Source organism: Salvelinus alpinus, chromosome 11, assembly GCF_045679555.1.
Source record: "Salvelinus alpinus chromosome 11, SLU_Salpinus.1, whole genome shotgun sequence".
In the NCBI taxonomy this organism is placed as follows: domain Eukaryota; kingdom Metazoa; phylum Chordata; class Actinopteri; order Salmoniformes; family Salmonidae; genus Salvelinus; species Salvelinus alpinus.
Genome location: NC_092096.1, coordinates 4,179,183 through 4,205,273, shown reverse-complemented (window position 1 = coordinate 4,205,273; position 26,091 = coordinate 4,179,183). Strand labels below are relative to the sequence as shown.

The following is a 26,091-nucleotide window of genomic DNA, read 5'->3' as shown; positions in this document are numbered from 1 at the left end:
CCACATGTAGGTTTATTAACCATGGAGCTGTTTGGAGATGAAAGGCTATGTGGTTACCTCACCACATGTAGGTTTATTAACCATGGAGCTGTTTGGGGATGAAAGGCTATGGGGTTACCTCACCACATGTAGGTTTATTAACCATGGAGCTGTTTGGGGATGAAAGGCTATGGGGTTACCTCACCACATGTAGGTTTATTAACCATGGAGCTGTTAGAGGATGAAAGGCTATGGGGTTACCTCACCACATGTAGGTTTAGTAACCATGGAGCTGTTTGGGGATGAAAGGCTATGGGGTTACCTCACCACATGTAGGTTTATTAACCATGGAGCTGTTTGGAGATGAAAGGCTATGGGGTTACCTCACCACATGTAGGTTTATTAACCATGGAGCTGTTTGGAGATGAAAGGCTATGGGGTTACCTCACCACATGTAGGTTTATTAACCATGGAGCTGTTTGGGGATGAAAGGCTATGTGGTTACCTCACCACATGTAGGTTTATTAACCATGGAGCTGTTTGGGGATGAAAGGCTATGGGGTTACCTCACCACATGTAGGTTTATTAACCATGGAGCTGTTAGAGGATGAAAGGCTATGGGGTTACCTCACCACATGTAGGTTTATTAACCATGGAGCTGTTTGGGGATGAAAGGCTATGTGGTTACCTCACCACATGTAGGTTTATTAACCATGGAGCTGTTAGAGGATGAAAGGCTATGGGGTTACCTCACCACATGTAGGTTTATTAACCATGGAGCTGTTAGAGGATGAAAGGCTATGGGGTTACCTCACCACATGTAGGTTTATTAACCATGGAGCTGTTTGGGGATGAAAGGCTATGGGGTTACCTCACCACATGTAGGTTTATTAACCATGGAGCTGTTAGAGGATGAAAGGCTATGTGGTTACCTCACCACATGTAGGTTTATTAACCATGGAGCTGTTTGGGGATGAAAGGCTATGTGGTTACCTCACCACATGTAGGTTTATTAACCATGGAGCTGTTTGGGGATGAAAGGCTATGTGGTTACCTCACCACATGTAGGTTTATTAACCATGGAGCTGTTTGGGGATGAAAGGCTATGTGGTTACCTCACCACATGTAGGTTTAGTAACCATGGAGCTGTTTGGGGATGAAAGGCTATGTGGTTACCTCACCACATGTAGGTTTAGTAACCATGGAGCTGTTTGGGGATGAAAGGCTATGTGGTTACCACACCACACTGTGTCAAGGTGTTTGTGGTTACCTCACTACACTGCATGATATTAAAACATCATACAGACTTGGAAGGAAGTCAATAATTAGCCTGTGGCCCAATAAACACAGATATCCAACCGATTATGATCCTGACGCAGCCGATTGATGTTAGTTGTGGAACGAGATTATTACGTTTTTTATGGTATGAAATAGATCTGTCAACCACCGCAGTGATTCACTTGATATGTTAGATAGCTGCCCAGCCCGTTTACCTGTTCTTGGGGAGAGAGATCCATAACTACTAGAATTAAGGAACCAGCCATTGAAGGGTTAAAGGGCATCTAGCTAGCAGGACTAACTGGGCTCCAGTCATATGAAGGGTTAAAGGGCATCTAGCTAGCAGGACTAACTGGGCTCCAGTCATATGAAGGGTTAAAGGGCATCTAGCTAGCAGGACTAACTGGGTTCCAGTCATATGAAGGGTTAAAGGGCATCTAGCTAGCAGGACTAACTGGGCTCCAGTCATATGAAGGGTTAAAGGGCATCTAGCTAGCAGGACTAACTGGGCTCCAGTCATATGAAGGGTTAAAGGGCATCTAGCTAGCAGGACTAACTGGGCTCCAGTCATATGAAGGGTTAAAGGGCATCTAGCTAGCAGGACTAACTGGGCTCCAGTCATATGAAGGGTTAAAGGGCATCTAGCTAGCAGGACTAACTTGGCTCCAGTCCAATCACAGTGATCTTTCAGTTCATTCGACTACTGGGGCTTCGGCGCCCCGCCCCCTCATACAAACGTCCTCAAAGTTATAAAGTACGTAATAACTTATGGGTTTTCCATGTGAGTAGATATGACGCTGGCTACCTAACTCGATAACAAGTTATTAACTCTATAAAGTCAGCAGTGAGATGGTGGTTTTATAGATGGTTTTGTGCCTTTAAGGCCGCCTGTTCATTACGAGTTGGTTTCAAATGACGCCAACCTTTTATTTTTATCTCAATGACCTCATCCTCTACGGTTGAAGTTTACTAACCAGCGAATATTTTTCATCTCATTTATTTTTGTAGTTTTCTTCTGATTTACTCTCCGTTAAACCGAGTTTACAACAACTTTAACTCGATAATAGATGTCGATGATGTTGAAAGGCGCTTTCTGACAGCGACTTCTCTAACGGTAAGTTTACCGAAATTTCTACAAATGACGAAGCGAGTATCTCGCAACCGGGCCTTGTAAATTACGGAGTTTCCCATGTGAGTTGGACCGGGAGAGCAGAAAGTAACATAATGTACGAAACTATACCAGGCGACTTTCACTAGAAATATGAATTCGAGATCTGGCCTAACGTTCGACCGAATCGGTCCGACTCCGCATTTGTTGTCACTTCGGTAGAACATGTTTGCGATTAGGAAGGTTAGTAGACTAGTTGCCCATCCTAAACAAAGTGACAGTCTAGATGGAGAGAGGAAATGTTCAAAATCGAGCTACCGGTATATCTCAAAAGTGCCAAGTAATCCATTTAAATAATTATAGCAATCTATTGGTCTTGTAAAACCATTAGGCCTAGACATGTAATGTGAGTGATCTTACAACGCAATCCTAGTAGACCTATCATTTATAGATATTGGACCAGAAGGAAACTGTGTCATATAGTCTAGTCCTAGCAGACCTATCATTTATAGATATTGGACCAGAAGGAAACTGTGTCATATAGTCTAGTCCTAGCAGACCTATCATTTATAGATATTGGACCAGAAGGAAACTGTGTCATATAGTCTAGTCCTAGCAGACCTATCATTTATAGTCATTGGACCAGAAGGAAACTGTGTCATATAGTCTAGTCCTAGTAGACCTATCATTTATAGTTATTGGACCAGAAGGAAACTGTGTCATATAGTCTAGTCCTAGCAGACCTATCATTTATAGTCATTGGACCAGAAGGAAACTGTGTCATATAGTCTAGTCCTAGTAGACCTATCATTTATAGTTATTGGACCAGAAGGAAACTGTGTCATATAGTCTAGTCCTAGTAGACCTATCATTTATAGTCATTGGACCAGAAGGAAACTGTGTCATATAGTCTAGTCCTAGTAGACCTATCATTTATAGTCATTGGACCAGAAGGAAACTGTGTCATATAGTCTAGTCCTAGTAGACCTATCATTTATAGATATTGGACCAGAAGGAAACTGTGTCATATAGTCTAGTCCTAGTAGACCTATCATTTATAGATATTGGACCAGAAGGAAACTGTGTCATATAGTCTAGTCCTAGTAGACCTATCATTTATAGTCATTGGACCAGAAGGAAACTGTGTCATATAGTCTAGTCCTAGTAGACCTATCATTTATAGTTATTGGACCAGAAGGAAACTGTGTCATATAGTCTAGTCCTAGTAGACCTATCATTTATAGTCATTGGACCAGAAGGAAACTGTGTCATATAGTCTAGTCCTAGTAGACCTATCATTTATAGTTATTGGACCAGAAGGAAACTGTGTCATATAGTCTAGTCCTAGCAGACCTATCATTTATAGTCATTGGACCAGAAGGAAACTGTGTCATATAGTCTAGTCCTAGTAGACCTATCATTTATAGTCATTGGACCAGAAGGAAACTGTGTCATATAGTCTAGTCCTAGTAGACCTATCATTTATAGTCATTGGACCAGAAGGAAACTGTGTCATATAGTCTAGTCCTAGTAGACCTATCATTTATAGTCATTGGACCAGAAGGAAACTGTGTCATATAGTCTAGTCCTAGTAGACCTATCATTTATAGTCATTGGACCAGAAGGAAACTGTGTCATATAGTCTAGTCCTAGTAGACCTATCATTTATAGTCATTGGACCAGAAGGAAACTGTGTCATATAGTCTAGTCCTAGTAGACCTATCATTTATAGTCATTGGACCAGAAGGAAACTGTGTCATATAGTCTAGTCCTAGTAGACCTATCATTTATAGTCATTGGACCAGAAGGAAACTGTGTCATATAGTCTAGTCCTAGTAGACCTATCATTTATAGTCATTGGACCAGAAGGAAACTGTGTCATATAGTCTAGTCCTAGTCGGGGGTTGTCGAGAGATATGAATGTGAATAAAGAGATACGCCGTAATTTAGTCACGGTAATACACAGTCACAAACTCACACGCTGTTTGAAAACACTGTGGTTGAGGTGACGTTATTACCATGTAATAATGACATGTCCTGGTTATTATGGGAGGGGGGTGGGGGGGGCTACTTCTCACTTGTCATTAGAATTGTCCTGGTTATTATGGGGGGGGGCTACTTCTCACTTGTCATTAGAATTGTCCTGGTTATTATGGGGTGGGGGGGGGGGCTACTTCTCACTTGTCATTAGAATTGTCCTGGTTATTATGGGGGGGGGGGGGGGGGCTACTTCTCACTTGTCATTAGAATTGTCCTGGTTATTATGGGGGGGGGGGGGGCTACTTCTCACTTGTCATTAGAATTGTCCTGGTTATTATGGGGTGGGGGGGGGGGCTACTTCTCACTTGTCATTAGAATTGTCCTGGTTATTATGGGGGGGGGGGGGGCTACTTCTCACTTGTCATTAGAATTGTCCTGGTTATTATGGGGGGGGGGGGGGGCTACTTCTCACTTGTCATTAGAATTGTCCTGGTTATTATGGGGGGGGCTACTTCTCACTTGTCATTAGAATTGTCCTGGTTATTATGGGGGGGGCTACTTCTCACTTGTCATTAGAATTGTCCTGGTTATTATGGGGGGGGGGGGGTCAACTTCTCACTTGTCATTAGAATTGTCCTGGTTATTATGGGGGGGGGGATACTTCTCACTTGTCATTAGAATTGTCCTGGTTATTATGGGGGGGGGGGGGGGGGGAGGCTACTTCTCACTTGTCATTAGAATTGTCCTGGTTATTATGGGGGGGGCTACTTCTCACTTGTCATTAGAATTGTCCTGGTTATTATGGGGTGGGGGGGGGGGCTACTTCTCACTTGTCATTAGAATTGTCCTGGTTATTATGGGGGGGGGGGGGGGCTACTTCTCACTTGTCATTAGAATTGTCCTGGTTATTATGGGGGGGGGCTACTTCTCACTTGTCATTAGAATTGTCCTGGTTATTATGGGGGGGGCTACTTCTCACTTGTCATTAGAATTGTCCTGGTTATTATGGGGGGGGCTACTTCTCACTTGTCATTAGAATTGTCCTGGTTATTATGGGGGGGGGGGTGGGCTACTTCTCACTTGTCATTAGAATTGTCCTGGTTATTATGGGGGGGGGCTACTTCTCACTTGTCATTAGAATTGTCCTGGTTATTATGGGGGGGGGGGGGGGGGGTCTACTACTCACTTGTCATTAGAATTGTCCTGGTTATTATGGGGGGGGGATACTTCTCACTTGTCATTAAAATTGTCCTGGTTATTATGGGGGGAGGGGCTACTTCTCACTTGTCATTAGAATTGTCCTGGTTATTATGGGGGGGGGGGGGGGGTGGGCTACTTCTCACTTGTCATTAGAATTGTCCTGGTTATTATGGGGGGGGGGGGCTACTTCTCACTTGTCATTAGAATTGTCCTGGTTATTATGGGGGGGGGCTACTTCTCACTTGTCATTAGAATTGTCCTGGTTATTTTTTTTGGGGGGGGGGCTACTTCTCACTTGTCATTAGAATTGTCCTGGTTATTATGGGGGGGGCTACTTCTCACTTGTCATTAGAATTGTCCTGGTTATTATGGGGGGGGGCTACTTCTCACTTGTCATTAGAATTGTCCTGGTTATTATGGGGGGGGGGGGGCTACTTCTCACTTGTCATTAGAATTGTCCTGGTTATTATGGGGGGGGGGGGCTACTTCTCACTTGTCATTAGAATTGTCCTGGTTATTATGGGGGAGGGGGGGGGCTACTTCTCACTTGTCATTAGAATTGGGGTTAGGCCACACCTGGCCTGTCCTTCCACACCTGGCCCCTTCTTACACACCTGGCCCGTACTTCCACACCTGGCCTGTAACATTAAGCTAGGAGCTCATAAACACAGCTGGGTCTGAGAGGTGATGCTGGTAGGACATCATAAACACAGCTGGGTCTGAGAGGTGATGCTGGTAGGAAATCATAAACACAGCTGGGTCTGAGAGGTGATGCTGGTAGGAAACCATAAACACAGCTGGGTCTGAGAGGTGATGCTGGTAGGACATCATAAACACAGCTGGGTCTGAGAGGTGATGCTGGTAGGAAATCATAAACACAGCTGGGTCTGAGAGGTGATGCTGGTAGGAAATCATAAACACAGCTGGGTCTGAGAGGTGATGCTGGTAGGAAATCATAAACACAGCTGGGTCTGAGAGGTGATGCTGGTAGGAGCTCATAAACACAGCTGGGTCTGAGAGGTGATGCTGGTAGGAAATCATAAACACAGCTGGGTCTGAGAGGTGATGCTGGTAGGACATCATAAACACAGCTGGGTCTGAGAGGTGATGCTGGTAGGAAATCATAAACACAGCTGGGTCTGAAAGGTGATGCTGGTAGGAAATCATAAACACAGCTGGGTCTGAGAGGTGATGCTGGTAGGAGCTCATAAACACAGCTGGGTCTGAGAGGTGATGCTGGTAGGAAATCATAAACACAGCTGGGTCTGAGAGGTGATGCTGGTAGGAAATCATAAACACAGCTGGGTCTGAGAGGTGATGCTGGTAGGACATCATAAACACAGCTGGGTCTGAGAGGTGATGCTGGTAGGAAACCATAAACACAGCTGGGTCTGAGAGGTGATGCTGGTAAGACATCATAAACACAGCTGGGTCTGAGAGGTGATGCTGGTAGGACATCATAAACACAGCTGGGTCTGAGAGGTGATGCTGGTAGGAAATCATAAACACAGCTGGGTCTGAGAGGTGATGCTGGTAGGAAACCATAAACACAGCTGGGTCTGAGAGGTGATGCTGGTAGGAAATCATAAACACAGCTGGGTCTGAGAGGTGATGCTGGTAGGAAATCATAAACACAGCTGGGTCTGAGAGGTGATGCTGGTAGGAAATCATAAACACAGCTGGGTCTGAGAGGTGATGCTGGTAGGAAATCATAAACACAGCTGGGTCTGAGAGGTGATGCTGGTAGGAAATCATAAACACAGCTGGGTCTGAGAGGTGATGCTGGTAGGACATCATAAACACAGCTGGGTCTGAGAGGTGATGCTGGTAGGAAACCATAAACACAGCTGGGTCTGAGAGGTGATGCTGGTAGGAGCTCATAAACACAGCTGGGTCTGAGAGGTGATGCTGGTAGGAAACCATAAACACAGCTGGGTCTGAGAGGTGATGCTGCTAGGAGCTCATAAACACAGCTGGGTCTGAGAGGTGATGCTGGTAGGAAATCATAAACACAGCTGGGTCTGAGAGGTGATGCTGGTAGGACATCATAAACACAGCTGGGTCTGAGAGGTGATGCTGGTAGGACATCATAAACACAGCTGGGTCTGAGAGGTGATGCTGGCATTCCATTCACCAGAGTGTGATGTCTCCATGACATCACCTTGATGACATCACCAACCAACAGATGTGGGCTCTGAGAGTCAGTCTGGATCAGTATGTGTCACCGTCTGTCAGCTGCTGCTGATACGGTCTGTCTGTCTGTCTGTCTGTCTGTCTGTCTGTCTGTCTGTCTGTCTGTCTGTCTGTCTGTCTGTCACACCTGAGAGAGGTCTGTCTGTCTGTCTGTCTGTCTGTCTGTCTGTCTGTCTGTCACCTGTACATGTCATGTTGGACAGGAGGACAGAGAGGTATGTCTGTCTGTCTGTCTGTCTGTCTGTCTGTCTGTCTGTCTGTCTGTCACCTGTACATGTCATGTTGGACAGGAGGACAGAGAGGTCTGTCTGTCTGTCTGTCTGTCTGTCTGTCACCTGTACATGTCATGTTGGACAGGAGGACAGAGAGGTCTGTCTGTCTGTCTGTCTGTCTGTCTGTCTGTCTGTCTGTCTGTCTGTCTGTCTGTCTGTCTGTCTGTCACACCTGAGAGAGGTCTGTCTGTCTGTCTGTCTGTCTGTCTGTCACCTGTACATGTCATGTTGGACAGGAGGACAGAGAGGTCTGTCTACTGTCTGTCTGTCTGTCACCTGTACATGTCATGTTGGACAGGAGGACAGAGAGGGCCAGCGTCTTTGGGAGGTTCCAGTGAATGTATTATACTGAGTTTGTTTTTAGTTCCACTAAATACCATCAGGACATTTGGATGGACTTTTTTCCATTGATTAGAGAAGTGGAAGTAGACAGAGGTTAAGAGGACGTTGACAACAACCAGCTTTGTCTGGTAACTGAACATCATTCCTGTCCAGAATAAGGAACCCAGCAACATACTACAAACACAACTTTACTAGTTCCACATTTCAGACGCCTCGTGTTTCCCAAACCGTCAGCTTCTTAAACCCAGGGTTTGATACTAACTAACCCGAACCCTAACCCTAACCCAGGGTTTGATACCAACATAAACAGAACCCCTCTTAACCCTAACCCTAACCCAGGGTTTGATACCAACATAAACAGAAACCCTCCTAACCCTAACCCCTAAACCCTAACCCTAACCCTAACCCAGGGTTTGATACCAACATAAACAGAAACCCTCTTAACCCGAACCCTAACCCAGGGTTTGATACCAACATAAACAGAAACCCTCTTAACCCTAACCCTAACCCAGGGTTTGATACCAACACAAACAAAAACCTTCTTAAACCAAACCCTAACCCTAACCCTAACCCTAACCCAGGGTTTGATACCAACATAAACAGAAACCCTCTTAACCCGAACCCTAACCCAGGGTTTGATACCAACATAAACAGAAACCCTCTTAACCCTAACCCTAACCCTAACCCTAACCCTAACCCTAACCCTAACCCTAACCCTAAACAGAAACCCTCTTAACCCCTAACCCTAACCCTAACCCAGGGTTTGATACCAACATAAACAGAAACCCTCTTAACCCTAACCCTAACCCTAACCCTAACCCTAACCCTAACCCTAACCCTAACCCTAACCCTAACCCTAACCCAAGGTTTGATACCAACATAAACAGAAACCCTCTTAAACCAAACCCTAACCCCTAAACTTAAAATAGCCTTTGTCCTTATGGGGATGTGGGAAATGTCCCCACGAGGGAGAATTGTCATCATGTTTTACTGACTTTGTGGAGCCTTTTGGGGATTGTAGGTCCCCACAAGGATAGAAGAGCCAAGCCCCACAGTATGAGGCTGTGTTCCAATTGGCTGGGTTAGGAGACTCAGGCTGTGTTCCAATTGGCTGGGTTAGGAGACTCAGGCTGTGTCCCAATTGGCTGGGTTAGGAGACTCAGGCTGTGTTCCAATTGGCTGGGTTAGGAGACTCAGGCTGTGTTCCAATTGGCTGGGTTAGGAGACTCAGGCTGTGTCCCAATTGGCTGGGTTAGGAGACTCAGGCTGTGTTCCAATTGGCTGGGTTAGGAGACTCAGGCTGTGTTCCAATTGGCTGGGTTAGGAGACTCAGGCTGTGTTCCAATTGGCTGGGTTAGGAGACTCAGGCTGTGTTCCAATTGGCTGGGTTAGGAGACTCAGGCTGTGTTCCAATTGGCTGGGTTAGGAGACTCAGGCTGTGTCCCAATTGGCTGGGTTAGGAGACTCAGGCTGTGTTCCAATTGGCTGGGTTAGGAGACTCAGGCTGTGTTCCAATTGGCTGGGTTAGGAGACTCAGGCTGTGTCCCAATTGGCTGGGTTAGGAGACTCAGGCTGTGTTCCAATTGGCTGGGTTAGGAGACTCAGGCTGTGTTCCAATTGGCTGGGTTAGGAGACTCAGGCTGTGTTCCAATTGGCTGGGTTAGGAGACTCAGGCTGTGTTCCAATTGGCTGGGTTAGGAGACTCAGGCTGTGTCCCAATTGGCTGGGTTAAGAGACTCAGGCTGTGTCCCAATTGGCTGGGTTAAGAGACTCAGGCTGTGTCCCAATTGGCTGGGTTAGGAGACTCTGTCATCCCCATCAGTATCTGTCTGTTAGAACAAGATATATCTGTCATGATGTAACAGTTAGATAGTGTAACACAATGCTATCAGACAGGTACCAACCAGGTGTATTAATGTAACAGTTAGATAGTGTAACACAATGCTATCAGACAGGTACCAACCAGGTGTATTAATGTAACAGATAGTGTAACACAATGATATCAGACAGGTACCAACCAGGTGTATTGATGTAACAGTTAGTTAGTGTAACACAATGCTATCAGACAGGTACCAACCAGGTGTATTGATGTAACAGATAGATAGTGTAACACAATGCTATCAGACAGGTACCAACCAGGTGTATTGATGTAACAGTTAGATAGTGTAACACAATGCTATCAGACAGGTACCAACCAGGTGTATTAATGTAACAGTTAGATAGTGTAACACAATGCTATCAGACAGGTACCAACCAGGTGTATTAATGTAACAGTTAGATAGTGTAACACAATGCTATCAGACAGGTACCAACCAGGTGTATTGATGTAACAGTTAGATAGTGTAACACAATGCTATCAGACAGGTACCAACCAGGTGTATTGATGTAACAGTTAGATAGTGTAACACAATGCTATCAGACAGGTACCAACCAGGTGTATTAATGTAACAGTTAGATAGTGTAACACAATGCTATCAGACAGGTACCAACCAGGTGCTATCAGACAGGTACCAACCAGGTGTATTGATGTAACAGTTAGATAGTGTAACACAATGCTATCAGACAGGTACCAACCAGGTGTATTGATGTAACAGTTAGATAGTGTAACACAATGCTATCAGACAGGTACCAACCAGGTGTATTGATGTAACAGTTAGACAGTGTAACACAATGCTATCAGACAGGTACCAACCAGGTGTATTAATGTAACAGTTAGATAGTGTAACACAATGCTATCAGACAGGTACCAACCAGGTGTATTAATGTAACAGTTAGATAGTGTAACACAATGCTATCAGACAGGTACCAACCAGGTGTATTAATGTAACAGATAGATAGTGTAACACAATGCTATCAGACAGGTACCAACCAGGTGTATTGATGTAACAGTTAGATAGTGTAACACAATGCTATCAGACAGGTACCAACCAGGTGTATTGATGTAACAGTTAGATAGTGTAACACAATGCTATCAGACAGGTACCAACCAGGTGTATTAATGTAACAGTTAGATAGTGTAACACAATGCTATCAGACAGGTACCAACCAGGTGTATTAATGTAACAGTTAGATAGTGTAACACAATGCTACCAGACAGGTACCAACCAGGTGTATTGATGTAACAGATAGATAGTGTAACACAATGCTATCAGACAGGTACCAACCAGGTGTATTAATGTAACAGATAGTGTAACACAATGATATCAGACAGGTACCAACCAGGTGTATTGATGTAACAGATAGTTAGTGTAACACAATGCTATCAGACAGGTACCAACCAGGTGTATTGATGTAACAGTTAGATAGTGTAACACAATGCTATCAGACAGGTACCAACCAGGTGTATTGATGTAACAGTTAGATAGTGTAACACAATGCTATCAGACAGGTACCAACCAGGTGTATTAATGTAACAGATAGATAGTGTAACACAATGCTATCAGACAGGTACCAACCAGGTGTATTAATGTAACAGTTAGATAGTGTAACACAATGCTATCAGACAGGTACCAACCAGGTGTATTAATGTAACAGATAGATAGTGTAACACAATGCTATCAGACAGGTACCAACCAGGTGTATTGATGTAACAGTTAGATAGTGTAACACAATGCTATCAGACAGGACTTATAGACAGCAGGGTGCGTTTGTTAGTCAACTCAGCCCGTCTTCCATTCGGCTGTCTTTTAGACAGCAGGATGCGTTTGTTAGTCAACTCAGCCCGTCTTCCATTCGGCTGTCTTTTAGACAGCAGGGTGCGTTTGTTAGTCGACTCAGCCCGTCTTCCATTCGGCTGTCTTGTAGACAGCAGGGTGCGTTTGTTAGTCGACTCAGCCCGTCTTCCATTCGGCTGTCTTATAGACAGCAGGGTGCGTTTGTTAGTCGACTCAGCCCGTCTTCCATTCGGCTGTCTTTTAGACAGCAGGGTGCGTTTGTTAGTCGACTCAGCCCGTCTTCCATTCGGCTGTCTTGTAGACAGCAGGGTGCCTTTGTTAGTCGACTCAGCCCGTCTTCCATTCGGCTGTCTTGTAGACAGCAGGGTGCGTTTGTTAGTCAACTCAGCCCGTCTTCCATTCGGCTGTCTTTTAGACAGCAGGGTGCGTTTGTTAGTCGACTCAGACCGTCTTCCATTCGGCTGTCTTTTAGACAGCAGGGTGCGTTTGTTAGTCAACTCAGCCCGTCTTCCATTCGGCTGTCTTGTAGACAGCAGGGTGCGTTTGTTATTCAACTCAGCCCGTCTTCCATTCGGCTGTCTTTTAGACAGCAGGGTGCGTTTGTTAGTCGACTCAGCCCGTCTTCCATTCGGCTGTCTTGTAGACAGCAGGGTGCGTTTGTTAGTCGACTCAGCCCGTCTTCCATTCGGCTGTCTTGTAGACAGCCGGGTGCGTTTGTTAGTCAACTCAGCCCGTCTTCCATTCGGCTGTCTTGTAGACAGCAGGGTGCGTTTGTTAGTCGACTCAGCCCGTCTTCCATTCGGCTGTCTTTTAATGTTCACACTGTTAACTGTTTGAGGTAGCTGTTTGAGGTGAGTCAGATTGGGCCTGTGTCCCAAATGGTATTCTTTCCCCTATATAGTGCACTACTTTTGACCAGGGCTCTGTAGTGCACTAAACACGGCTCTGTAGTGCACTAAACACGGCTCTGTAGTGCACTAAACACGGCTCTGTAGTGCACTAAACACGGCTCTGTAGTGCACTAAACACAGCTCTGTAGTGCACTAAACACGGCTCTGTAGTGCACTAAACACAGCTCTGTAGTGCACTAAACACGGCTCTGTAGTGCACTAAACACAGCTCTGTAGTGCACTAAACACAGCTCTGTAGTGCACTAAACACAGCTCTGTAGTGCACTAAACACGGCTCTGTAGTGCACTAAACACGGCTCTGTAGTGCACTAAACACGGCTCTGTAGTGCACTAAACACAGCTCTGTAGTGCACTAAACACAGCTCTGTAGTGCACTAAACACGGCTCTGTAGTGCACTAAACACGGCTCTGTAGTGCACTAAACAGGGAATAGGGACATGGTAGTGTCTGGTCCAGTGGTTTCTTATTGTCTGTCTCAGTCCAGCAGGGGGACATGGTTGTGTCTGGTCCAGTGGTGTCTTATTGTCTGTCTCAGTCCAGCAGGGGGACATGGTAGTGTCTGGTCCAGTGGTGTCTTATTGTCTGTCCCAGTCCAGCAGGGGGACATGGTAGTGTCTGGTCCAGTGGTGTCTTATTGTCTGTCTCAGTCCAGCAGGGGGACATGGTAGTGTCTGGTCCAGTGGTGTCTTATTGTCTGTCTCAGTCCAGCAGGGGGACATGGTAGTGTCTGGTCCAGTGGTGTCTTATTGTCTGTCTCAGTCCAGCAGGGGGACATGGTAGTGTCTGGTCCAGTGGTGTCTTATTGTCTGTCTCAGTCCAGCAGGGGGACATGGTAGTGTCTGGTCCAGTGGTGTCTTATTGTCTGTCTCAGTCCAGCAGGGAGACATGGTAGTGTCTGGTCCAGTGGTGTCTTATTGTCTGTCTCAGTCCAGCAGGGGGACATGGTAGTGTCTGGTCCAGTGGTGTCTTATTGTCTGTCCCAGTCCAGCAGGGGGACATGGTAGTGTCTGGTCCAGTGGTGTCTTATTGTCTGTCTCAGTCCAGCAGGGGGACATGGTAGTGTCTGGTCCAGTGGTGTCTTATTGTAGTGTCTGGTCCAGTGGTGTCTTATTGTCTGTCCCAGTCCAGCAGGGGGACATGGTAGTGTCTGGTCCAGTGGTGTCTTATTGTCTGTCTCAGTCCAGCAGGGGGACATGGTAGTGTCTGGTCCAGTGGTGTCTTATTGTCTGTCCCAGTCCAGCAGGGGGACATGGTAGTGTCTGGTCTAGTGGTGTCTTATTGTCTGTCTCAGTCCAGCAGGGGGACATGGTAGTGTCTGGTCCAGTGGTGTCTTATTGTCTGTCTCAGTCCAGCAGGGGGACATGGTAGTGTCTGGTCCAGTGGTGTCTTATTGTCTGTCTCAGTCCAGCAGGGGGACATGGTAGTGTCTGGTCCAGTGGTGTCTTATTGTCTGTCTCAGTCCAGCAGGGGGACATGGTAGTGTCTGGTCCAGTGGTGTCTTATTGTCTGTCCCAGTCCAGCAGGGGGACATGGTAGTGTCTGGTCCAGTGGTGTCTTATTGTCTGTCTCAGTCCTGCAGGGGGACATGGTAGTGTCTGGTCCAGTGGTGTCTTATTGTCTGTCTCAGTCCAGCAGGGGGACATGGTAGTGTCTGGTCCAGTGGTGTCTTATTGTCTGTCCCAGTCCAGCAGGGGGACATGGTAGTGTCTGGTCCAGTGGTGTCTTATTGTCTGTCTCAGTCCAGCAGGGGGACATGGTAGTGTCTGGTCCAGTGGTGTCTTATTGTCTGTCTCAGTCCAGCAGGGGGACATGGTAGTGTCTGGTCCAGTGGTGTCTTATTGTCTGTCTCAGTCCTGCAGGGGGACATGGTAGTGTCTGGTCCAGTGGTGTCTTATTGTCTGTCCCAGTCCTGCAGGGGGACATGGTAGTGTCTGGTCCAGTGGTGTCTTATTGTCTGTCTCAGTCCAGCAGGGGGACATGGTAGTGTCTGGTCCAGTGGTGTCTTATTGTCTTGCTCAGTCCAGCAGGGGGACATGGTAGTGTCTGGTCCAGTGGTGTCTTATTGTCTGTCTCAGTCCAGCAGGGGGACATGGTAGTGTCTGGTCCAGTGGTGTCTTATTGTCTCTCCCAGTCCAGCAGGGGGACATGGTAGTGTCTGGTCCAGTGGTGTCTTATTGTCTGTCTCAGTCCAGCAGGGGGACATGGTAGTGTCTGGTCCAGTGGTGTCTTATTGTCTGTCTCAGTCCTGCAGGGGGACATGGTAGTGTCTGGTCCAGTGGTGTCTTATTGTCTGTCTCAGTCCAGCAGGAGGACATGGTAGTGTCTGGTCCAGTGGTGTCTTATTGTCTGTCCCAGTCCAGCAGGGGGACATGGTAGTGTCTGGTCCAGTGGTGTCTTATTGTCTGTCTCAGTCCAGCAGGAGGACATGGTAGTGTCTGGTCCAGTGGTGTCTTATTGTCTGTCTCAGTCCAGCAGGAGGACATGGTAGTGTCTGGTCCAGTGGTGTCTTATTGTCTGTCTCAGTCCAGCAGGAGGACATGGTAGTGTCTGGTCCAGTGGTGTCTTATTGTCTGTCCCAGTCCAGCAGGGGGACATGGTAGTGTCTGGTCCAGTGGTGTCTTATTGTCTGTCCCAGTCCAGCAGGGGGACATGGTAGTGTCTGGTCCAGTGGTGTCTTATTGTCTGTCCCAGTCCAGCAGGGGGACATGGTAGTGTCTGGTCCAGTGGTGTCTTATTGTCTGTCTCAGTCCTGCAGGGGGACATGGTAGTGTCTGGTCCAGTGGTGTCTTATTGTCTGTCTCAGTCCAGCAGGGGGACATGGTAGTGTCTGGTCCAGTGGTGTCTTATTGTCTGTCTCAGTCCAGCAGGGGGACATGGTAGTGTCTGGTCCAGTGGTGTCTTATTGTCTGTCTCAGTCCAGCAGGGGGACATGGTAGTGTCTGGTCCAGTGGTGTCTTATTGTCTGTCTCAGTCCAGCAGGGGGACATGGTAGTGTCTGGTCCAGTGGTGTCTTATTGTCTGTCTCAGTCCAGCAGGGGGACATGGTAGTGTCTGGTCCAGTGGTGTCTTATTGTCTGTCTCAGTCCAGCAGGGGGACATGGTAGTGTCTGGTCCAGTGGTGTCTTATTGTCTGTCTCAGTCCTGCAGGGGGACATGGTAGTGTCTGGTCCAGTGGTGTCTTATTGTCTGTCTCAGTCCAGCAGGGGGACATGGTAGTGTCTGGTCCAGTGGTGTCTTATTGTCTGTCCCAGTCCAGCAGGGGGACATGGTAGTGTCTGGTCCAGTGGTGTCTTATTGTCTGTCTCAGTCCAGCAGGGAGACATGGTAGTGTCTGGTCCAGTGGTGTCTTATTGTCTGTCTCAGTCCAGCAGGGGGACATGGTAGTGTCTGGTCCAGTGGTGTCTTATTGTCTGTCCCAGTCCAGCAGGGGGACATGGTAGTGTCTGGTCCAGTGGTGTCTTATTGTCTGTCTCAGTCCAGCAGGGGGACATGGTAACATTCTGTCTCCCAACAGCCAATAGCGTGAGCCGCCAGCCACACCTACTGAACTGAACTTTGGCCCTTCTGAAACCTGGCGTCCGGTGACCAGGATATTTATCCTGCTGGCGTAAACATTCTGAGGTAGGTTAAATAACTTACTGGTCAATAGTAATGGATCATTGAATCATTGATGCCACTATGTTTTCAGTCTCTTTATGTTGTCAGTCACTCTGCTCAGGAGTTCAGTTTCAAGGCTCTTCTAGTGTTGTCCCGTTTCTCACCGTAAAACCACACTAACAATCACACTGTAAAACCACACTAACAATCACACTGTAACACCACACTAACAATCACACTGTAACACCACACTAACAATCACACTAACAATCACACTGTAAAACCACACTAACAATCGCACTGTAAAACCACAGTCACAATCGCACTGTAAAACCACACTAACAATCATCACTAGTTCCACATTTCAGACGCCTCGTGTTTCCCAAACCGTCAGCTTCTTAAACCCAGGGTTTGATACTAACTAACCCGAACCCTAACCCTAACCCAGGGTTTGATACCAACATAAACAGAAACCCTCTTAACCCTAACCCTAACCCTAACCCTAACCCTAACCCTAACCCCTAACCCTAACCCTAACCCTAACCCTAACCCTAACCCTAACCTAACCTAACCCTAACCCTAACCCTAACCTAACCTAACCCTAACCCTAACCCTAACCCTAACCCAAGGTTTGATACCAACATAAACAGAAACCCTCTTAAACCAAACCCTAACCCCTAAACTTAAAATAGCCTTTGTCCTTATGGGGATGTGGGAAATGTCCCCACGAGGGAGAATTGTCATCATGTTTTACTGACTTTGTGGAGCCTTTTGGGGATTGTAGGTCCCCACAAGGATAGAAGAGCCAAGCCCCACAGTATGAGGCTGTGTTCCAATTGGCTGGGTTAGGAGACTCAGGCTGTGTTCCAATTGGCTGGGTTAGGAGACTCAGGCTGTGTCCCAATTGGCTGGGTTAGGAGACTCAGGCTGTGTTCCAATTGGCTGGGTTAGGAGACTCAGGCTGTGTTCCAATTGGCTGGGTTAGGAGACTCAGGCTGTGTCCCTATTGGCTGGGTTAAGAGACTCAGGCTGTGTCCCAATTGGCTGGGTTAGGAGACTCAGGCTGTGTTCCAATTGGCTGGGTTAGGAGACTCAGGCTGTGTTCCAATTGGCTGGGTTAGGAGACTCAGGCTGTGTTCCAATTGGCTGGGTTAGGAGACTCAGGCTGTGTTCCAATTGGCTGGGTTAGGAGACTCAGGCTGTGTTCCAATTGGCTGGGTTAGGAGACTCAGGCTGTGTTCCAATTGGCTGGGTTAGGAGACTCAGGCTGTGTTCCAATTGGCTGGGTTAGGAGACTCAGGCTGTGTCCCTATTGGCTGGGTTAAGAGACTCAGGCTGTGTCCCAATTGGCTGGGTTAGGAGACTCAGGCTGTGTTCCAATTGGCTGGGTTAGGAGACTCAGGCTGTGTTCCAATTGGCTGGGTTAGGAGACTCAGGCTGTGTTCCAATTGGCTGGGTTAGGAGACTCAGGCTGTGTTCCAATTGGCTGGGTTAGGAGACTCAGGCTGTGTCCCAATTGGCTGGGTTAAGAGACTCAGGCTGTGTCCCAATTGGCTGGGTTAGGAGACTCTGTCATCCCCATCAGTATCTGTCTGTTAGAACAAGATATATCTGTCATGATGTAACAGTTAGATAGTGTAACACAATGCTATCAGACAGGTACCAACCAGGTGTATTAATGTAACAGTTAGATAGTGTAACACAATGCTATCAGACAGGTACCAACCAGGTGTATTAATGTAACAGATAGTGTAACACAATGATATCAGACAGGTACCAACCAGGTGTATTGATGTAACAGTTAGTTAGTGTAACACAATGCTATCAGACAGGTACCAACCAGGTGTATTGATGTAACAGTTAGATAGTGTAACACAATGCTATCAGACAGGTACCAACCAGGTGTATTGATGTAACAGATAGATAGTGTAACACAATGCTATCAGACAGGTACCAACCAGGTGTATTGATGTAACAGTTAGATAGTGTAACACAATGCTATCAGACAGGTACCAACCAGGTGTATTAATGTAACAGTTAGATAGTGTAACACAATGCTATCAGACAGGTACCAACCAGGTGTATTGATGTAACAGTTAGATAGTGTAACACAATGCTATCAGACAGGTACCAACCAGGTGTATTAATGTAACAGTTAGATAGTGTAACACAATGCTATCAGACAGGTACCAACCAGGTGCTATCAGACAGGTACCAACCAGGTGTATTGATGTAACAGTTAGATAGTGTAACACAATGCTATCAGACAGGTACCAACCAGGTGTATTGATGTAACAGTTAGATAGTGTAACACAATGCTATCAGACAGGTACCAACCAGGTGTATTGATGTAACAGTTAGACAGTGTAACACAATGCTATCAGACAGGTACCAACCAGGTGTATTAATGTAACAGTTAGATAGTGTAACACAATGCTATCAGACAGGTACCAACCAGGTGTATTAATGTAACAGTTAGATAGTGTAACACAATGCTATCAGACAGGTACCAACCAGGTGTATTAATGTAACAGATAGATAGTGTAACACAATGCTATCAGACAGGTACCAACCAGGTGTATTGATGTAACAGTTAGATAGTGTAACACAATGCTATCAGACAGGTACCAACCAGGTGTATTGATGTAACAGTTAGATAGTGTAACACAATGCTATCAGACAGGTACCAACCAGGTGTATTAATGTAACAGTTAGATAGTGTAACACAATGCTATCAGACAGGTACCAACCAGGTGTATTAATGTAACAGTTAGATAGTGTAACACAATGCTATCAGACAGGTACCAACCAGGTGTATTAATGTAACAGTTAGATAGTGTAACACAATGCTACCAGACAGGTACCAACCAGGTGTATTGATGTAACAGATAGATAGTGTAACACAATGCTATCAGACAGGTACCAACCAGGTGTATTAATGTAACAGATAGTGTAACACAATGATATCAGACAGGTACCAACCAGGTGTATTGATGTAACAGATAGTTAGTGTAACACAATGCTATCAGACAGGTACCAACCAGGTGTATTGATGTAACAGTTAGATAGTGTAACACAATGCTATCAGACAGGTACCAACCAGGTGTATTGATGTAACAGTTAGATAGTGTAACACAATGCTATCAGACAGGTACCAACCAGGTGTATTAATGTAACAGATAGATAGTGTAACACAATGCTATCAGACAGGTACCAACCAGGTGTATTAATGTAACAGTTAGATAGTGTAACACAATGCTATCAGACAGGTACCAACCAGGTGTATTAATGTAACAGATAGATAGTGTAACACAATGCTATCAGACAGGTACCAACCAGGTGTATTGATGTAACAGTTAGATAGTGTAACACAATGCTATCAGACAGGACTTATAGACAGCAGGGTGCGTTTGTTAGTCAACTCAGCCCGTCTTCCATTCGGCTGTCTTTTAGACAGCAGGGTGCGTTTGTTAGTCAACTCAGCCCGTCTTCCATTCGGCTGTCTTTTAGACAGCAGGATGCGTTTGTTAGTCAACTCAGCCCGTCTTCCATTCGGCTGTCTTTTAGACAGCAGGATGCGTTTGTTAGTCAACTCAGCCCGTCTTCCATTCGGCTGTCTTATAGACAGCAGGGTGCGTTTGTTAGTCAACTCAGCCCGTCTTCCATTCGGCTGTCTTTTAGACAGCAGGATGCGTTTGTTAGTCAACTCAGCCCGTCTTCCATTCGGCTGTCTTATAGACAGCAGGGTGCGTTTGTTAGTCGACTCAGCCCGTCTTCCATTCGGCTGTCTTTTAGACAGCAGGGTGCGTTTGTTAGTCGACTCAGCCCGTCTTCCATTCGGCTGTCTTGTAGACAGCAGGGTGCGTTTGTTAGTCGACTCAGCCCGTCTTCCATTCGGCTGTCTTGTAGACAGCAGGGTGCGTTTGTTAGTCAACTCAGCCCGTCTTCCATTCGGCTGTCTTTTAGACAGCAGGGTGCGTTTGTTAGTCGACTCAGACCGTCTTCCATTCGGCTGTCTTTTAGACAGCAGGGTGCGTTTGTTAGTCAACTCAGCCCGTCTTCCATTCGGCTGTCTTGTAGACAGCAGGGTGCGTTTGTTATTCAACTCAGCCCGTCTTCCATTCGGCTGTCTTTTAGACAGCAGGGTGCGTTTGTTAGTCGACTCAGCCCGTCTTCCATTCGGCTGTCTTGTAGACAGCAGGGTGCGTTTGTTAGTCGACTCAGCCCGTCTTCCATTCGGCTGTCTTGTAGACAGCAGGGTGCGTTTGTTAGTCAACTCAGCCCGTCTTCCATTCGGCTGTCTTGTAGACAGCAGGGTGCGTTTGTTAGTCGACTCAGCCCGTCTTCCATTCGGCTGTCTTTTAATGTTCACACTGTTAACTGTTTGAGGTAGCTGTTTGAGGTGAGTCAGATTGGGCCTGTGTCCCAAATGGTATTCTTTCCCCTATATAGTGCACTACTTTTGACCAGGGCTCTGTAGTGCACTAAACACGGCTCTGTAGTGCACTAAACACGGCTCTGTAGTGCACTAAACACGGCTCTGTAGTGCACTAAACACGGCTCTGTAGTGCACTAAACACAGCTCTGTAGTGCACTAAACACAGCTCTGTAGTGCACTAAACACGGCTCTGTAGTGCACTAAACACGGCTCTGTAGTGCACTAAACACGGCTCTGTAGTGCACTAAACACAGCTCTGTAGTGCACTAAACACAGCTCTGTAGTGCACTAAACACGGCTCTGTAGTGCACTAAACACGGCTCTGTAGTGCACTAAACACGGCTCTGTAGTGCACTAAACAGGGAATAGGGACATGGTAGTGTCTGGTCTAGTGGTTTCTTATTGTCTGTCTCAGTCCAGCAGGGGGACATGGTAGTGTCTGGTCCAGTGGTGTCTTATTGTCTGTCTCAGTCCAGCAGGGGGACATGGTAGTGTCTGGTCCAGTGGTGTCTTATTGTCTGTCTCAGTCCAGCAGGGGGACATGGTAGTGTCTGGTCCAGTGGTGTCTTATTGTCTGTCCCAGTCCAGCAGGGGGACATGGTAGTGTCTGGTCCAGTGGTGTCTTATTGTCTGTCCCAGTCCAGCAGGGGGACATGGTAGTGTCTGGTCCAGTGGTGTCTTATTGTCTGTCCCAGTCCAGCAGGGGGACATGGTAGTGTCTGGTCCAGTGGTGTCTTATTGTCTGTCTCAGTCCAGCAGGGGGACATGGTAGTGTCTGGTCCAGTGGTGCTTATTGTCTGTCTCAGTCCAGCAGGAAGACATGGTAGTGTCTGGTCCAGTGGTGTCTTATTGTCTGTCTCAGTCCAGCAGGGGGACATGGTAGTGTCTGGTCCAGTGGTGTCTTATTGTAGTGTCTGGTCCAGTGGTGTCTTATTGTCTGTCTCAGTCCAGCAGGGGGACATGGTAGTGTCTGGTCCAGTGGTGTCTTATTGTCTGTCTCAGTCCAGCAGGGGGACATGGTAGTGTCTGGTCCAGTGGTGTCTTATTGTCTGTCTCAGTGCAGCAGGGGGACATGGTAGTGTCTGGTCCAGTGGTGTCTTATTGTCTGTCCCAGTCCAGCAGGGGGACATGGTAGTGTCTGGTCCAGTGGTGTCTTATTGTCTGTCCCAGTCCAGCAGGGGGACATGGTAGTGTCTGGTCCAGTGGTGTCTTATTGTCTGTCTCAGTGCAGCAGGGGGACATGGTAGTGTCTGGTCCAGTGGTGTCTTATTGTCTGTCTCAGTCCAGCAGGGGGACATGGTAGTGTCTGGTCCAGTGGTGTCTTATTGTCTGTCTCAGTCCAGCAGGGGGACATGGTAGTGTCTGGTCCAGTGGTGTCTTATTGTCTGTCTCAGTCCAGCAGGGGGACATGGTAGTGTCTGGTCCAGTGGTGTCTTATTGTCTGTCTCAGTCCAGCAGGGGGACATGGTAGTGTCTGGTCCAGTGGTGTCTTATTGTCTGTCCCAGTCCAGCAGGGGGACATGGTAGTGTCTGGTCCAGTGGTGTCTTATTGTCTGTCTCAGTCCAGCAGGGGGACATGGTAGTGTCTGGTCCAGTGGTGTCTTATTGTCTGTCTCAGTCCAGCAGGGGGACATGGTAGTGTCTGGTCCAGTGGTGTCTTATTGTCTGTCCCAGTCCAGCAGGGGGACATGGTAGTGTCTGGTCCAGTGGTGTCTTATTGTCTGTCTCAGTCCAGCAGGGGGACATGGTAGTGTCTGGTCCAGTGGTGTCTTATTGTCTGTCTCAGTCCAGCAGGGGGACATGGTAGTGTCTGGTCCAGTGGTGTCTTATTGTCTGTCTCAGTCCTGCAGGGGGACATGGTAGTGTCTGGTCCAGTGGTGTCTTATTGTCTGTCTCAGTCCAGCAGGGGGACATGGTAGTGTCTGGTCCAGTGGTGTCTTATTGTCTGTCTCAGTCCAGCAGGGGGACATGGTAGTGTCTGGTCCAGTGGTGTCTTATTGTCTGTCCCAGTCCAGCAGGGGGACATGGTAGTGTCTGGTCCAGTGGTGTCTTATTGTCTGTCCCAGTCCAGCAGGGGGACATGGTAGTGTCTGGTCCAGTGGTGTCTTATTGTCTGTCTCAGTCCTGCAGGGGGACATGGTAGTGTCTGGTCCAGTGGTGTCTTATTGTCTGTCTCAGTCCTGCAGGGGGACATGGTAGTGTCTGGTCCAGTGGTGTCTTATTGTCTGTCCCAGTCCAGCAGGGGGACATGGTAGTGTCTGGTCCAGTGGTGTCTTATTGTCTGTCTCAGTCCAGCAGGGGGACATGGTAGTGTCTGGTCCAGTGGTGTCTTATTGTCTGTCCCAGTCCAGCAGGGGGACATGGTAGTGTCTGGTCCAGTGGTGTCTTATTGTCTGTCTCAGTCCAGCAGGGGGACATGGTAGTGTCTGGTCCAGTGGTGTGTTATTGTCTGTCCCAGTCCAGCAGGGGGACATGGTAGTGTCTGGTCCAGTGGTGTCTTATTGTCTGTCTCAGTCCAGCAGGGGGACATGGTAGTGTCTGGTCCAGTGGTGTCTTATTGTCTGTCCCAGTCCAGCAGGGGGACATGGTAGTGTCTGGTCCAGTGGTGTCTTATTGTCTGTCTCAGTCCAGCAGGGGGACATGGTAGTGTCTGGTCCAGTGGTGTCTTATTGTCTGTCTCAGTCCAGCAGGGGGACATGGTAGTGTCTGGTCCAGTGGTGTCTTATTGTCTGTCCCAGTCCAGCAGGGGGACATGGTAGTGTCTGGTCCAGTGGTGTCTTATTGTCTGTCTCAGTCCAGCAGGGGGACATGGTAGTGTCTGGTCCAGTGGTGTCTTATTGTCTGTCTCAGTCCTGCAGGGGGACATGGTAGTGTCTGGTCCAGTGGTGTCTTATTGTCTGTCTCAGTCCAGCAGGGGGACATGGTAGTGTCTGGTCCAGTGGTGTCTTATTGTCTGTCCCAGTCCAGCAGGGGGACATGGTAGTGTCTGGTCCAGTGGTGTCTTATTGTCTGTCCCAGTCCTGCAGGGGGACATGGTAGTGTCTGGTCCAGTGGTGTCTTATTGTCTGTCCCAGTCCAGCAGGGGGACATGGTAGTGTCTGGTCCAGTGGTGTCTTATTGTCTGTCTCAGCCCAGCAGGGGGACATGGTAGTGTCTGGTCCAGTGGTGTCTTATTGTCTGTCTCAGTCCTGCAGGGGGACATGGTAGTGTCTGGTCCAGTGGTGTCTTATTGTCTGTCCCAGTCCAGCAGGGGGACATGGTAGTGTCTGGTCCAGTGGTGTCTTATTGTCTGTCTCAGTCCTGCAGGGGGACATGGTAGTGTCTGGTCCAGTGGTGTCTTATTGTCTGTCCCAGTCCAGCAGGGGGACATGGTAGTGTCTGGTCCAGTGGTGTCTTATTGTCTGTCCCAGTCCAGCAGGGGGACATGGTAGTGTCTGGTCCAGTGGTGTCTTATTGTCTGTCTCAGTCCAGCAGGGGGACATGGTAGTGTCTGGTCCAGTGGTGTCTTATTGTCTGTCTCAGTCCAGCAGGGGGACATGGTAGTGTCTGGTCCAGTGGTGTCTTATTGTCTGTCTCAGTCCAGCAGGGGGACATGGTAGTGTCTGGTCCAGTGGTGTCTTATTGTCTGTCCCAGTCCAGCAGGGGGACATGGTAGTGTCTGGTCCAGTGGTGTCTTATTGTCTGTCCCAGTCCTGCAGGGGGACATGGTAGTGTCTGGTCCAGTGGTGTCTTATTGTCTGTCTCAGTCCAGCAGGGGGACATGGTAGTGTCTGGTCCAGTGGTGTCTTATTGTCTGTCCCAGTCCAGCAGGGGGACATGGTAGTGTCTGGTCCAGTGGTGTCTTATTGTCTGTCTCAGTCCAGCAGGGGGACATGGTAGTGTCTGGTCCAGTGGTGTCTTATTGTCTGTCCCAGTCCAGCAGGGGGACATGGTAGTGTCTGGTCCAGTGGTGTCTTATTGTCTGTCTCAGTCCAGCAGGGAGACATGGTAGTGTCTGGTCCAGTGGTGTCTTATTGTCTGTCTCAGTCCAGCAGGGGGACATGGTAGTGTCTGGTCCAGTGGTGTCTTATTGTCTGTCTCAGTCCAGCAGGGGGACATGGTAGTGTCTGGTCCAGTGGTGTCTTATTGTCTGTCTCAGTCCAGCAGGGGGACATGGTAGTGTCTGGTCCAGTGGTGTCTTATTGTCTGTCTCAGTCCAGCAGGGGGACATGGTAGTGTCTGGTCCAGTGGTGTCTTATTGTCTGTCTCAGACCAGCAGGGGGACATGGTAGTGTCTGGTCCAGTGGTGTCTTATTGTCTGTCCCAGTCCAGCAGGGGGACATGGTAGTGTCTGGTCCAGTGGTGTCTTATTGTCTGTCTCAGTCCAGCAGGGGGACATGGTAACATTCTGTCTCCCAACAGCCAATAGCGTGAGCCGCCAGCCACACCTACTGAACTGAACTTTGGCCCTTCTGAAACCTGGCGTCCGGTGACCAGGATATTTATCCTGCTGGCGTAAACATTCTGAGGTAGGTTAAATAACTTACTGGTCAATAGTAATGGATCATTGAATCATTGATGCCACTATGTTTTCAGTCTCTTTATGTTGTCAGTCACTCTGCTCAGGAGTTCAGTTTCAAGGCTCTTCTAGTGTTGTCCCGTTTCTCACCGTAAAACCACACTAACAATCACACTGTAAAACCACACTAACAATCACACTGTAACACCACACTAACAATCACACTGTAACACCACACTAACAATCACACTAACAATCACACTGTAAAACCACACTAACAATCGCACTGTAAAACCACAGTCACAATCGCACTGTAAAACCACACTAACAATCACACTGTAAAACCACACTAACAATCACACTGTAAAACCCCACTAACAATCACACTGTAAAACCCCACTAACAATCACATTGTAAAACCATACTAACAATCACACTGTAAAACCACACTAACAATCACACTGTAAAACCACACTAACAATCACACTGTAAAACCACACTAACAATCACACTGTAAAACCACACTAACAATCGCACTGTAAAACCACACTAACATTCACACTGTAAAACCACACTGTAAAACCACACTAACAATCACACTGTAAAACCACACTAACAATC

General features: G+C 47.4%; 2 protein-coding genes and 1 long non-coding RNA gene across 7 annotated transcripts in view; 2 read left to right on the top strand and 1 right to left on the bottom strand.

The window, feature by feature from the left end:
* The window catches only part of LOC139533491 (uncharacterized), a 254,324-nt gene that overhangs the window by 131,911 nt on the left and 96,322 nt on the right, over positions 1-26,091 (top strand). The window lies entirely within an intron of this gene.
* LOC139533493 (uncharacterized) overlaps positions 1-26,091 on the bottom strand; it is a 254,354-nt gene that overhangs the window by 132,480 nt on the left and 95,783 nt on the right. The window lies entirely within an intron of this gene.
* Positions 1,627-26,091, top strand: part of dusp16 (dual specificity phosphatase 16) — a 118,857-nt gene continuing 94,392 nt past the window's right edge. The window contains exon 1 of one of the 2 annotated variants that reach the window (XM_071331547.1): positions 1,627-2,371. The gene's annotated coding sequence lies outside the window, so the exon portion shown is untranslated. Of the gene's footprint in view, positions 2,372-25,224; positions 25,481-26,091 lie in introns of those variants that run through there. The other variant, XM_071331548.1, reaches the window with a different exon arrangement.